The sequence below is a fragment of the Oncorhynchus keta genome, chromosome 35, assembly GCF_023373465.1.
Source record: "Oncorhynchus keta strain PuntledgeMale-10-30-2019 chromosome 35, Oket_V2, whole genome shotgun sequence".
Taxonomy (NCBI): domain Eukaryota; kingdom Metazoa; phylum Chordata; class Actinopteri; order Salmoniformes; family Salmonidae; genus Oncorhynchus; species Oncorhynchus keta.
The window spans coordinates 55,449,580-55,464,881 of NC_068455.1; the positions used below are offsets into that span (position 1 = coordinate 55,449,580).

Here is a 15,302-nt window from a genome sequence, read left to right on the forward strand (position 1 = left end):
GGGTGCTTAAGCATAGGTCCAAACCGGTGGTCAATAGCCTCAATGGCCGCAGTGATTATGTGTGCAGAGAATGTCGCAGGAGGTATTTTCTCTGAGAGCTTAGACTTCAAGTTTAGGATTGTTGGGATAAGAAAGCCAAGAAAATACTTATTCTCTCCCTGAAGAAGATCAATAGAGAAGGATGGAAGGATGTCTATGGTGGTTTATATTGTTAGTCTAGAAATACATTTTATTTTATTTTAATAAATGCACTAATACAATATTATACTTTGAGTTATGCTTGAATAATACAGGCATTTATTTGGGTTGAAAAAACAATTGAACAACAGGAAAACTGCAGTGTGGCTTTATTGATTTTGGTAGCGTGTTACACGGAAACCAAACCAGCTGCGTGCGTGCGCCATCGTGCATAAATCAAACGCGATCACGACATGCAGGTTAAAATGTCAAAACAAACTCTGAACCAATGACATTAATTTGTGGACAGGTTGAAAAACATTAAATATGTATGGCTAGTTGGCTTGCACTTGCTAGCTAATTTGTCCTATTTAGCTAGCTTGCTGTTGCTAGGTAATTTGTCCTGGGATTTAAACATTGAGTTGTTATTTTACCTGAAATGCACAAGGTCTTCTACTCCGACAATTAATCCACACATAAAACGGCCAACCGAATCGTTTCTAGTCATCTCTCCTCCTTCCAGGCTTTTTTATCTTTGAATTTATATGGTGATTGGCATCTACACTTTTACCACGACAACCGGCAAAATATTTTGTCTTTCAATCACCCACGTGGGTATAACCAATGAGATGGCAAGTGGGTACCTGCTTCTATAAACCAATGAGGAGATGGGAGAGGTAGGACTTTCAGCGCAATCTGCGTCAGAAATAGAAAGGAGTTCTATTTCAGACCTTGGCATCGCAGACGCTTGTTGGCGCGCGTGAGCAGTGTGGGTGCAATAATTTAATTTCTACATTTATTTTGCGGCGGTCGTCTGGTCTGGCATGTTACTCTGAAACCATAGCTAGCTAGCTAACTAAGTTAGCAACAACCTTGACAGTGAACATCTTATGTTGGGTTATAGAGTGCAACTAGCTTTCAAAACATATTTTTTACTTTTGATTTAGCTAGCTAGGCTACGTAGCCCAGTGTATCTCACCCAACTATCTACAACTGATTTATCTTAGTTAAAATAGATTGAATTAGTGAAATTGTTAATAAATTAGCACAATAGCATACTGTGATATATTGCTACAGTAGCTAGCAACCGACAGAGCAACCTTAAGTGAGCCTCATACCACATAGTGTAGGAGAGTTGGCAAGCAAATGAGCAAACTAAACAGTCTAGCTAGCTAGACATCTGACTAACTAGCTAGCTAGTACCCTTTGAAATCTCTGACCTATGCTGGAACATTGGTAACATTGTGAAGACAACCTGTCTGTCTACAGAGACTAGCTAGCTAAGCAAGCTAACGCGCCACATCTGCCAATCGTCATCCTTACCTCCAAGTGTTTCTTCAGGTTCAAAGTTGTCTCTGGATGTCAACAGCAGCTTTAACTGTTACATTCCTGCACTTTTCTTCTTTGAACACAAATTGGTCTTTGAAACGGCATCCAAAAGATGCACTGCGTTGGTGCGCCATTCCTTTTTCTTTTGTGACTGTGTATGTTGCTCAGATGGGAAGATCAAAGTATCACTTTTTTGGTTAATGACTGATGTTAATATGACAGGTAATTAAGAAAACAGGCAATTGTTTCATGGACATTTTTTTCTACAAACATCCCTTTTCCAAAAGTCTATGTAGATCAATAATCTGATTACAATATTTTTTTGCTGGTAACGTAACGGATTACAGTTAGTATTTTTTAAATAATGTATTGCATGTAATCAGTTACTCCCCAACCCTGCATGCATATACACACAGCCATGCAGTGCTATCAGCGCTGAAAGGATCAACATATGGTGTTTCATAACGACAGAGTCCCGTGAATCTTAATACAAGCTGTCACGGTCTACAAAAGCCAAGCACTGATGTGAGAAGAATAAAGTACACAGAAGATGAGATAAACGCTAACACTCAAATGTCATATGGACTGTGCTTACAGTACATATTATCTCCTTTTGTGACATAGTGTGTTATCAAGTGTTTTGACATGCATCAGCACATAACGTTACAGGCTTGCTTCAGAGCTATACGAAACACTCTTTGCGCATTTCTGAGTGCCTCCAAGACGTATGATATCTACTAATGGTCTAGTTCAGGGATGGGCTCTGGGGGTGGGGGCCACAAAAAAACGTAATGAGGGGTGGTGGTGGCTCACGAAGAGAAAAAACATTTTAAAGTCAATTTCCTGCTATTCTAAACATTTTGCCTGGGGCCGAGAGAAGATTTAGCAATTCTATAACTAATTTCATGCAATTCTACAATTTTTTTTAAATTTACCTAACCTTAGTCGTTTCACTTAAATTATCCTAACCTGTTGTTTGTTCACCGTACCACCAATGTCAATTCTCCCCGTAATTCTCTTTTGTTGTTACGACACAAGTAACCTCGTCAAGATGGCAGAAATCAGCTAAAGAGGGGTGGGAACCCGGTGTAAATCAGTTACGCCTCGCAACACGTCAAACCAATCAAATCCCTCGCATGGACGGAGCACCGGAGGTGCTCACCAGATTTGTGTCGTAAGAGCAACAGTGTGTGAGGACAAAACATGTAAACAAAACAGCACGCTACAATGTTTGCAGCATGCTGGTTTTCACGGCATTTCTCTGTTATTTTGAGATGCGCTAAAGCAGCAGCTGGCCAAATTAATATTCTGGGGTGATGTTTGGCAGGGCAGGCTAGCATGAGGGACAAGAAGTAGATAGCCACAATGAGGTTTGTTTTGAGAAAGGTCAGCTAACCTTGTAAGCTAACTAGGTATAACTAGCTACCGTTACTAGCTAGTTAAATTTATCTCACGATTATAAAGCTAACAAACTTGGTATAAAAACAGCATATTATTGACCTAGAAGGTTAGTTGTATTTGCCCAGTATCTTAGCTTATCCAGGGCCTAGTGATACATAGATCAACCACGTACTGTCTATCTCCCTCAAACTCAACTCTGGACCTCGAAGTCAGTTAGTTTTTTTCATTATTCCCTTCAAATCAGGCACTGATTTAGACTTGGGACACTAGGTGGATTAATTATCAGGTAGAACAGAAAACCAGCAGGCTCCAGACCACGTAGGGTAAGAGTTGAATACCCCTGTTCTGTCTACTATGGGAACAATTGCAACCTTTTTGCAAGCAACATTGCTAAAATGATTCAAACAAAATTAACCTCATAATGTGTTATCTGTAATGCACATCTTCTGTAGCCTATTTGTCATCTCCTTATTTTCATACTATACTTAAATTAAAGGGTTAGATTTGCACTTACCAATTGTATATGCCTGCACTTAAAAGGCATGTACAAAATCTGGTATATGATTTGGCTCATATACATTGTCTACGGGTATCATTTTAAATCCAGAACAGATAGCTCAACATGTAAACAATGTGTGAATTTATGTAGCTTTTCTCTGCTTCAGATGACAGATCCCCACGAGGCCAGTAATGCCATCATACCATAGTCCTACGGCTGCACTGGCGATGCATGCCATATGATAAGCTGCAAAAATGAATTCAGTTAGCCCGATATACTGAGACAGAGTGACAATCAAATAAAACAGATCGGAGATCTTACAAGACAAAAAGGACAATATTCATTAGAGAAAACACAGAAACACAGACGCATTAGAGACAGAACCCCTTCCCCTCTGTATTGCAGGATTGTGATATGTGATTAAACAACATTGGCACTAGTTCATTTTGAATAGTTTGACAATTCAAACAAGTTTAGTAACTTCACTTCAAAGAATCAACACTTCATCAATTCAACGTTTACAAATAAGCTGACTGGTATGTCTAAACAACAGTAAATCATTGAGTAGTAACAAGTAGGCTATTATTACTAAAGCATGATTTAATAATAATAATAATATATAATAATAATAATATGATTTCAGGTAAGCAAGAAAACTCCATACCAGTGGTGGCCAACCTTGCTCCACTGATCCCTGATCTATTGGGTGAGCAGAGATTCTGTTCCAGCCCAGCAATAGCACACTTGATTATCAACTCATTAGGTTTGATAAGTTACATCGTGCGGTGTTATTGCTTGGCTGAAAGAAAGCCATGCACGCCCAGCAGACCTCCAGCGTGGTTGGCCTGCTCCAATTGTAATAGGTTTAGACATTGTGTGTGATGTTTACCTTTATTTGTGTATACAACATGTGCTAACATAGGTAGGCCTACACCATGTTAGCAAATGTTGTATACACAGTTTCTTTCTCAGAAGGTGTTAAAGTTCACAGTTAGCCATTGTTGTGTAAATGTCAGCTCAAAAGTACTAGTGGCCTGGCTTTGGACACAAGTGGGAGCAGGTCTGCCGGAGCCATGGCCCACAGAGACACGAGTGCCAGGCGGTGTTGATGGAAACAGAAAAGTCTGACCCTTTGAGTAAAACACTCGGGTAAATCCGGTATGAAAATGTGCCATTAGACTCTTGGGACATTCATTCGACCTCTCTCTTCATCTGCAAACACAGCTTTCACAGCTTTCACAGCTTTCCATATCTGAGGACAGAAAACGTCACAAAGAAACAGGATTCGATATACTCAAATTAGAAAACACTGAATATTATGCTGCTATTATTTCTCTCTCCTCAAAGTTTTTCACTATAGGGACTGGAACTGGAGAATCTTTTCATAATGTCCTCCCACAAAGTGACCTGTCCTATTCAGTAGCCTACACTCTCCCTTTACTGCCAGGTGGAGCTGCAATTTCACCCTCTTCCATGGTGTTATCTGCAAATGCGTTTGGAGATTGTGTTTTTAATTTACAGTGAACACATCAAAGATAGCAAGCTAATAGAAAGTTAGCTTGCTGATGGCATTTAATTCACTAAATTAAACCGTGTGTAAAGTTAGCTAGCAGCTCGGTTGAGTTAGCCAATAAAGTGGCCTACTAGTATGTAATACATCATATTTTATCCTAAATATATTTACTTACTTGAATAAGTTCTCCCACTGTGGATGAATGGAGACGAGGAAAAAAAGTGTGTTTGTCACCAGAGCGGTTTAGAACGTGTTGTGACGTTTGACTTTACCAGTGTAATCCTCTTTCAATGTCAATAAATATACATCTTAGACTGTCGGGCCACACCTGATAACTTGAAAATGAACTCTTGAAACTAATATATGCAACAACGCTCTACAAAATGTGTCCTACCCAGTGGTGTAAAGTACTTAAGTAAAATACTTTAAAGTAATACTTATGTAGTTTTTGGGTGCATCTGTACTTTACCATTTATATTTTTGACTACTTTTATTTTTACTTCACTACATTCCTAAAGAAAATAATGTACTTTTTACTCCCTACATTTCCCCAGACACCCAAAAGTACTAGTTACATTTTGAATGCTTAACAGGACAGGAAAATGGTATAATTCACACACTTATCAAGAGAACATCCCTGGTCATCCCTACTGCCTCTGATCTGGTGGATTCACTAAACACAAATACTTTATTTATAAATTATGTCAGAGTGTTGGAATGTGCCCCTGGCTGTCTGCAAAATAAAAAAAGAACAAGAAAAGTGTGCCGTCTGGTTTTCCTAATATAAGCAAATTCTAAATGATTTATACTTTTACTTTTGATACATAAGTATATTTTTTAAAATAGATTTACTTTTGATACCTAAGTATATTTAAAATCATATACTTTTAGACTTTTACTCAAGTAGTATTTTACCAGGTGACTTGACTTTTACTTGAGTAATTTTCTATTAAGGTATGTTTACTTTTACTCAAGTATGGCAGTTGGGTACTTTTTCAAACCCTGGTCCTACCTGGACTGAAAACAACAGTGATGCACATAGCACACAGCAACCCGTCTTTGGGCGTGTGGGGAGAGGGTTCTTGAAATGTAACATTCAATTCAAACCATTCGGAACGGTTCTGCCATACATAATTCTCCAGACCACTAAAGGAGGTGTGACGATGTGATTTTAGAGGTATGGCAACTCGAGACTGACACAATCAGCCACCTGGTCTCAGAGAAAGATGCATAATACTAAACATCCTCCAAGATGTACAAGTTGTCATCCAATTTGTATGCTATTGTATGGCCAGGATACTATACTTCCTCTAATTCGTATTATACTGAACAAAAATATAAACACAACACAAAGTGTTGGTCCCCTGTTTCATGAGCTGAAATAAAACATCCCCAAATTTTTTCATACGCACAAAAAGCTTATTTCTCTCAAATGTTGTGCACAAATTTGTTTACATGCCTGTTCATGAACATTTCTCATTTGCCAAGATAATCCATCCACCAGACAGATGTGGCATATCAAGAAGCTGATTAAACCGCATGATCATTACACAGGTGCACCTTGTCCTGGGGACAAAAAAAGGCCATGCTAAAATGTGCCCTTTTTTCACACAACACAATGCCACAGATGTCTCAAGTTGAGGGCATGCGCAATTGGCATGCAGACTACAGGCATGTCCACCAGAGCTGTTGCCAGAGATTTTAATGTTAATTTCCCATAAGCTGCCTCCAACTTCATTTTAGAGAATTTGGCAGTACGTCCAAAAGGCCTCACAACTGCAGACCACCTGTAACCATGCCAGTCCAGGACCTCCACATCCGGGTTCTTCACCTGCTGGATCGTCTGAGACCAGCCACCCAGACAGCTGATGAAACTGAGGAGTATTTCTGTCTGTAATAAAGCCATTTTGTGGGGAAAAACTAATTCTCAGTGAGTGCGCCAGGCTCCCAAGAGGGTGGGTCTATGCCCTCCCAGACCTACCCATGGCTGCACCCCTGGCCAGTCATGTGAAATCCATATTTTAGGGCCTAATTTATTTATTTCAACTGACTGATTTCCTTTATTAACTGAAACTCATTGAAATTGTTGCATGTTGCATTCATATGTTTGTTCAGAAGATATTGTACGACAGCGATTCTATTCATAATGTAACTTAACGTAACATATAATACTAATGAGTGTCACAGATTTACAGAATAATACGAACTGCCCTGAGACCATGTTGCAGCAAATGTTATGGAACTATACAGTTAAATGCTCTCAGTATTGACCCGTGCATCATAGCAATAGAAACAGACTAATATTGGAATTTGGACATAAAAGTTCTAACTTGTTCGGAGTTTGCACATATCTGAAGTGCACTTATTATGAGTTGTCTGTAATTAGATTAATATATTTTCTTTTAACAACATTTTGGACCAGACAAAAATTCATCTTTGTCCGCAGTGCTGACACCTGTGTTTTTCAGAGTGTCTGGGCGTTTGCCACTTCCATAATGAGACAAAGAGCCTTAGCAAGTACCTGTCGCTCTCTCTCTGGAATGTGAGTGTATCTCTAAAGGTGTGTGTGTGTGTGTGTGTGTGTGTGTGTGTGTGTGTGTGTGTGTGTGTGTGTGTGTGTGTGTGTGTGTGTGTGTGCACTTGTCACACACTGAAAACCTAACAAGAACATCAGGCTCCCCTAACCCAATACGTATGCATTGCATGTTCCTTCCTTCAGAAAAAGAGGAACATTTCAACATCAGATCTAATCCGCTTTAATACCGACTTCTCCATCTAAGCTGGAAGCGCTCGCCATGTTAGTCAAACATTTCACAGGATATTGAATCACCTCTATGCCAAATCTGCTCAAAGACATTTCTCTCTACATGAGTTTTGGATATTTCTTTGTAATGCACTTCCCATTGGCTGTTCAACCGTGGGTATGGGATGCCAATGCCAAGACAAAGGACTTTGACATTCTCCAGCGGCTTGGAGACAACACATGTAACTCAGGCTATCACAAGGCTGGTTTTGCTGTGTAGTGGGATTGCGAAAATAGAATCAAACAAAATACTGATCTAAGATGAGTGGTGACATCAGTTTGGCCTCCAGGAATATGTGCACTTGTGCATGAGATCAGCACTAAATGGGGGTTGACACATTAAGTACGTAGCTGTAGGTTGTACAATTTATGAATGATGGAGTGATTTTACAATTATCTCTAGTATTTGAGTTCCTATGAGACGAAGGGAAAGGAATGTCATCACATTACTGGCGGATGGTGGAACCATATTGCAAAGGAGTTTTAAGATTGCAGTGCGTGAGAAAGGCTAACATACACAGGCATGCATTATCAACTATGTGTGTGTGTGTGTGTGTATGTGTGTGTGTGCGGCATGCAGCTTCTGTTTTTCTGTTTATTTTCCTCCTGTCTTTCTTACAATTCATGACATTCTGTCATGAATTGCGCCTCAGGAAACGGACGTGAGAAAGGGATGAGTTATTGTCTGAGTTGTCGAGTACTGCCTGGATGGTGCATCTCCATCCCATATGAAACATTGGCTGTAACTGCAGCGTTCTACAGAGATAGTACATCCTCTTCATTGTGTCACACACAGACACACATTCTGATAGATGTCCTGAGACAGAAGTGTTTTCCTTCCTTGTATAGATAAATTATCTTTTTAGATGCTCAATAAACAAATACAGCTACTATCGCAGAGATGCATCTAAAACACGTCTCCACTCTGATGAATTCGCAAATTGTCTAAAATGACTTCCAAGACCAGGAGGAACAGTGTGCCCGGGAGAGTGTAAGAGACAGAAACAAACATATTGAGCTCCTGTATATTACTCCTAAGGCAGGAATCTATCCTGGAAAGACTACACAACCTATACACAACACTACAGACCTTAGACTAGAAATAAGATAACTAGGACATTTAAAACGGCATTTTTCCAGTCAGTTCACAAGGTCAGGGAAAACTCCTGATCCAAATCATTCCTTATGAAAAGAATTGCTGTAACTCACGAGTGGCGCAGCAGTCTAAGGCAGTCTACTGCATCTCAGTGCTAGAGGCGTCACTACAGACCCTGGTTTGATCCTGGGCTGTATCACAACCGGTCGTGATCGAGAGTCCCATAGGGCAGCACACAATTGGCCCAGCGTCGCCCGGGTTAGGGGAGGGTTTGGCCCGGGTAGAACATCATTGTAAAATAAGAATTTGTTCTTAACTGACTTGCCTAGTTAAATAAATGTTTTAAAATAAATAAAACAATTCCCATGTCAGCACTTGACCATCTTGACTGACCAATCACATGATGGAGAGATTCCATTCCCACAGAAGCTCCATTCTCCTGTCTTGCTAATTAAAGGTGGAGGTATGTATAGTGAATGCAAGGTATCTCCACAAAGTGAATGTGTAGATCCCATAGGAAAGTACTCTCCAGTTACTAAGGCTGTGTTTAGAGTTTGTTCACTCAGCCCTGGTCACTTATAGAAGGATATAATTGTCAAAATAGAACTATGCCCCATGAACAAGACAGGCTAAATGCATAAATCTCCTCTTAAGCGGGTGGCGGGCACATACTGTATCAACTGCTTCAAGGTCGTATTGGACCAGTGGGAGCGAGGGCAACAGAACTGCAGGAGGACCGTAAAGGGACTACTCGAAGAGGAAGTATGGTCTACCGCATTGCGAATGCATTACGGCTGGAAACCCCCGAAAGTAAGGAAGGAATTTAGTGCCACATGAAAGAACCGTGACAACAGCCTCTCAGTTCAGACATCACCCACTCCCCAATAAAACATGATTTGATTGGACAGGAATGGTTAAGCAGAATCTATGTAGCAGTTGTTGACTATGAATGAATATGGTCAAATCAACCAGGATCAACCACATTGCGTAATAGACATCGGAGGTCGGCTACTCTATTGGCCTTTATGTAAATGTAATCTAGCATGAAATGTATTACTGCAATTGAAAAGCAATGTGTGTGACTGCTTGTTAGGATAACACTCAAGGAGATTACCCCTCTTGGTGTGTGTAAATACCATGTGTGTGCAGTACCCATATGTTAGGGTATATAGTCTATGGGGTTAAAGGCCGTGTTTCATAAAAAAATGTAATAATAACAATAATGAGTAGTGAATGTATGTATGAATCTGATATGTCAATTCTTTTTCAATCTGACATTGTAAATTGGAGATATAATCAATTATACATTCTGGTCTGCACGCACACCATAAAAATATGAAATAAAAATTTTCCCAGGCTTGACATAGATTGAGGTGAATACTTTTGGAACGCTGAGCCATTGACTGCACCTCATGGCTGTATGCGAGTGGGTTTCTTTTGACAATGAAGTACCGGACTACAGCCATATCGTTTTGAACCTCGAAGACGGTCGGGAGAAGGTAAGTGGGATTCAGCTGAGATTGGCTAAAGTAATGTGTGGTTGGTCAGAAAAGTATGGCAAGTTACCAAGTGAGTGACTTTGATAACTGCCTAGTTCGTTAGATAACTGCATTTTATACTTAGCTAGTTAGATAGCTAGATAATTAACCAAAATGCAACTATTATAAACCATTATTATCTAGCTAGCTACAGTGGCTAAATATCTGTCAGATGTAATGTAAGCAAGATAGTGGCATGTTAGAAACATTGATTCATGGCTAGCTAGCTCACGTTAGCTAGATCACTCTACTCTAATGCCTACAGATATAACTCGGAGGTGAAGCCTACTTTCTGAATTAAGTAATAGAGTTGATACATCAAGACAAATACACTTATAGATTATGATTTAAAAGGTCAAAAGTAAATGCAAGTCTAATGTCCAGAGTGAATACATTATAATTCATGTATGTCATACAGGTGTCTCAACTAAAATATGTGTCCCAGACAAGACTAAAGAATGGGACAACGTGAACATAAGTCGGTGCTTGCTTACGTAGCAGTTTGTATGAATTTCAGTGGTTACAAACAATACATGATGAGAGACTGTTGTTGTGCTCCTAGGTAGGGCCCTTGCTTCCGGAACCACTGAAGGCCCCCGTATTCAATCAGTCAGCTTGAAGGAGATGTGTGTCATCATCCAGGCTCATGTCACAGCATGCAGTGGCCTGATGGGGAGATGGCAATACATGCATTATGTACCTTTCATCACCAAAGCCATGTCAGCATTTACTGCACATGTTGATGAACAATTCCACCCTTTTGTTAGTATCATTGATATATGGAAGTTCACATACAGATATTCAATTCATAATCATGCACTGTAATTACCTCTAGGTTTCTGTGGTGAAAGATTGCTGTGCAAGGTAATGGGCAGCAGCTTTCTTCCCGGGCCCGTATTCACAAAGCGTCTTCAGAGTAGCAATATTGATCTTGGACCAGCTCCCCCTTGTCAATGTGATCATTCATTGTGATATAAAAGGCGAAACTGAACCTAAATCAGCGCTCCTACTCTGAGATGCTTTGTGAACACGGCCCCTGGTCTGTTTGCGTGCTGCTTTCTAGTGATCGCACTCCCTCTCAATCTGATATGCAGCAACGCCAAAAAACATTCAAAAAGAATTTGCCTCGTCAGTCAGTAACTGATGAAACAAGAATGCAATGTGCACCAGCCTATTCAGCCAAATGATACCAAAACAACACAGCCTATTTGCAGTGAAATCAAGAGGGGCATTTTTCTTGACAACTTTTTTTTATTCACCAATGCATCAATAAACAGGCAAGGGAACGAAGTAGTTAGAAAAAAAAGTGTTCACAATAGTCAGTAATAAAGCTAGCAAATATATAGTTGCTCTTTTCTAAAAACCTAGCTACAGTCCACTTAGCTATCTATCTAAGGTGGTGATAGTGGTAGTTAGGTAATGTTAGATAGCTTTCCCCCAGCAGTTTCAATCTAGCAAGCTAGCTAGGTAACTAATTTAAAAAATGTATCAATCAGGTGGATAGCTTATCAAATATAGCTATTCGTTTTACCCTCCAATCTAAAGCTGCCTGATACAGCTTGTCAGTTGTTAGTAAAGTAGCATGAAGAAGTCATAAGCCAACTTGCAATACCAAGTTCATGCCTTTTACCAACAAACATCATGTACACATATAAAAGTGAAAATTACCTTCAAGCAGATCATTTCAGTTTTATTCTAAGACTTCAGGCCCAGGAATAATAACTACTTGTTTGTAGAACTGGTGCCTTCACCAGTTGGATGTAAAAAAGTTGCTCTTATAAGGGCACAAGGCGAGACCCAAATGCAGACACAGGGGGCAGATGGTTGAGCTCCAATATTTATTACACCAAAAGGGGTAGGCAAAAGGCAGGTCGGGGACAGATGAAAGTTCATAAACCAGGTCAGAGTCCAAACGGCATGACCTGGTACTCATAATGGCCACTGGCTGTGATAAAGGCTGCCTTCCACTCATCTCCTTTGCGTATCCGAACCAGGTGGTAGGCATTCCTAAGGTCCAGTTTGGAAAAAAATGGTGGCCCCCTGGAGAGGTTCAAAGGTCGAGGAGAGGAGTGGTAGGGGGTAACAATTCTTGATTGTTATATCATTCAGACCCCGGTAGTCAATGCACGAATGCAGGGTCTTGTCCTTCTCCACAAAGAAAAACCCAGCGCCGGCAGGAGATGCAAACGGACGGATGCCTCCAGTAGCCAGAGAATCCTCAATGTACTCTTCCATGGCCTTGGTCTCCGGGCCAGATAGAGAATATAGCCGACCAAGAGGTGTTGTGGTGCCTGGGAGGAGATCAATGTCACAATCATAAGGACGGTGCGGGGGAAGAAAAGTAGCCCGTGCCTTACCGAAGACCTCCAGGAGGTCATGGTACTCAGTGGGGACGGCAGAGACATCCGTGGCTTTGCTTACGTCCTGAGGGGGACGTCTCAAGGACGGCTGTGCCACTTTTAGGTAATAAGGATGACAAAATGGGCTCCAACCCAGGATGGAGCTCGTGGTCCAGTCAATAACAGGATTATGTTTCTGGAGCCAAGAAAATCTCAAAACCACCCCAACATGCGGGAACCGATGAGGAACTTTATGGTCTCACTGTGGTTTCCTGATACCCGTATATGAACGGGCACAGTGCTATAGGTGACTCTTCCAATAGAGCGGCCGTCCAGTGCCCTTGCATCCATGGGAACAGAGAGAAGTTGAGTGGGAATACCTAATTCAGAAACCATGGTAGCATCCATAAAACGTTCATTAGCCCCAGAATCATTGAGCCCCCGAAGAGACTTAAATTGGTCTCCCCACATCAGAATCACAAAAAAAGGTGGATGGGTGATGGAAGTTACGGGATCTCCAGTCTGGCTCACCTGAGTACTTGTAGCCACTAAAAAGGGTTTCTTAACTGGGCAAGTGGCTATATAATGTCCCGCCCCTCCACAGTACAGACAACAGTTAGAATGCAGTCTAAGTGAGCGTTCCCCAACCGATAACCTAGCTCTTCCAAGTTGCATGGGCTCAGGAGTATCCAACTCACCCGTTGCCGATGATTCTCTGGGAACCTTGGGTGTTTTCGGCTCTCCTCGGAAATACCATCTTCGGGAATTTACGGATTCCTTCGGACGGGCACCAGCATCAGCAGACGAACCAGACCTCCTCCCACACCGGCGTTCTCGTAGGCGCCCATCAATCCTAATCGCCAGGGCGATGAGGGAATCGAGGTATTTCCCAAGCTGGGAGATTGTAGTCGCAGTAGTTTTTGAGCCGCCTCCCTCCAGGGCACCGGAGAATCGAAAACCTTCTTCACTTCTGCCATGAATTCCTCCAGGCTATGGCACACAGTGGATTGCTGCTCCCACTGAGCGTGATTAAAGACGCTATCTTCGATCGGCTAGAGTAGGTAGGTTGAACAAATCCACTAGTAGTAGAAAGGTTACTGGGTGGTTGGGAGGTCTCAGAAGTGGCGGGCTGCCTATGAGCTAACTCACTGATTTGCTCCATTATAGCCTTGAACCCTTGGTCGTGACGTTCCGTCAGGGAACGAAGCCCTTCCTAAAGGTCCAGCAGTAGCTCCTCATGCCTCCCAATGGTGGCTTCCTGCAGGGAGACAGCGTAACGGAGCTGGTCCCAGTCTGCAGGGTCTGTCATGGCCAGTTCGTACTATAAGGGCCCAAGGTGAGACCCAAATGCAGACACAGGAGGCAGATGGTTGAGCTCCAATATTTATTACACCAAAAGGGGTAGGCAAAAGGCAGGTCGGGGACAGGCGAGCGTTCATAATCCAGGTCAGAGTCCAAACAGTACCAGGGAATAGGCAGGCTCGAGGTCAGGACAGGCAGGGGTTCAGTGAACAGGTCCGAGTCCAAACAGTACAGGGGTATAGGCAGGCTCGAGGTCAGAACAGGCAGAGTGGTCAGGCAGGCGGATTCGGCATCAGGACAGGCAAGGGTCAAAACCAGGAGGGCTAGGAAAAAACAGAGTGGGAAAAATAGGAGCTAGTAGAAACGTTGGTTGACTTGGCAAAACAAGACGAACTGGCACAGAGAAACAGGAAACACAGAGATAAATACACCGGGGACTAATGGGGAAAACAGGAGACACCTGGAGGTGGATGGAGACAATCACCAAGACAGGTAAAACAGATCAGGGCGTGACAGGCTTAAATGCTAGGTCGGGCGTAGCTACGTCCGACTTTGGGATCAGAATTTACACCTGTTGCACCAATCAAAAAGTAGACTAATCGTAGTTAAGTCCTGTGTAGGCAATACACGTTCATGAGAATGGATGTTTCATAATGATGGTTGCTAGAAAGCGCCCGTTACTAGGCTGTTACCATCCTCATGGCAGTTCTAAACTTTGCGAAGCATGTCCCATCACTATGCATGCGCATAGTACCCTAGGCTATATATATCCTGACTGAAAGCCCTCGACTTGTCTGATAATCAATCGATATGATTTTGTTTATTTTACGCCGAACGTAGAGTTACGACCCACTGATGACTAACTGGTGCAACTGGCCCAGGTGTTGTCCCCAGTCATCTCCAGCGTCTTCACCTGAACAAACGTCACAGCCAATAATCACAGGCTGTGTCATGCACTTGCTCACTGGCACACGTCCTTCACAATGATTTTATTTTTTGCCATCTACAAATGGTGTATATTCTATTTATACTGGCAAATTTAACTTGCAACGTGGCCTTCAACCTTTCATATCAGTACAAGAGGAAAATGATACAATTTGTGGCACCTATAGCGGAATAATATAACACTAGCTCATTTCTAATTAATGAACGACCTTCTCCCTTTTTGTACAGTATCTCAATATTTGTTCAATGTAAAAAAAGCCACTTACTGTGTACAATCATTCCTTACTGCTCCTGTGGGGATATGTGTGCATGTGTATGAGTGAAAATATGTTCCTGTATGCAGGTGTGAGTGTATGGGTG

General features: G+C 41.7%; 1 protein-coding gene across 3 annotated transcripts in view; it reads right to left on the reverse strand.

Annotated features, from left to right (window-relative positions):
• Positions 1–3,598: 3,598 nt before the first annotated feature.
• The window catches only part of LOC118368646 (CAAX prenyl protease 2), a 49,384-nt gene continuing 37,680 nt past the window's right edge, over positions 3,599–15,302 (reverse strand). The window contains exons 9-10 of one of the 3 annotated variants that reach the window (XR_004822399.2): positions 10,851–11,022; positions 3,599–4,658 (exon numbers count right to left, since the gene is read on the reverse strand). The gene's annotated coding sequence lies outside the window, so the exon portion shown is untranslated. Of the gene's footprint in view, positions 4,659–10,850; positions 11,023–13,145; positions 14,321–15,302 lie in introns of those variants that run through there. The other 2 variants (XR_004822398.2, XR_008093199.1) reach the window with 2 other exon arrangements.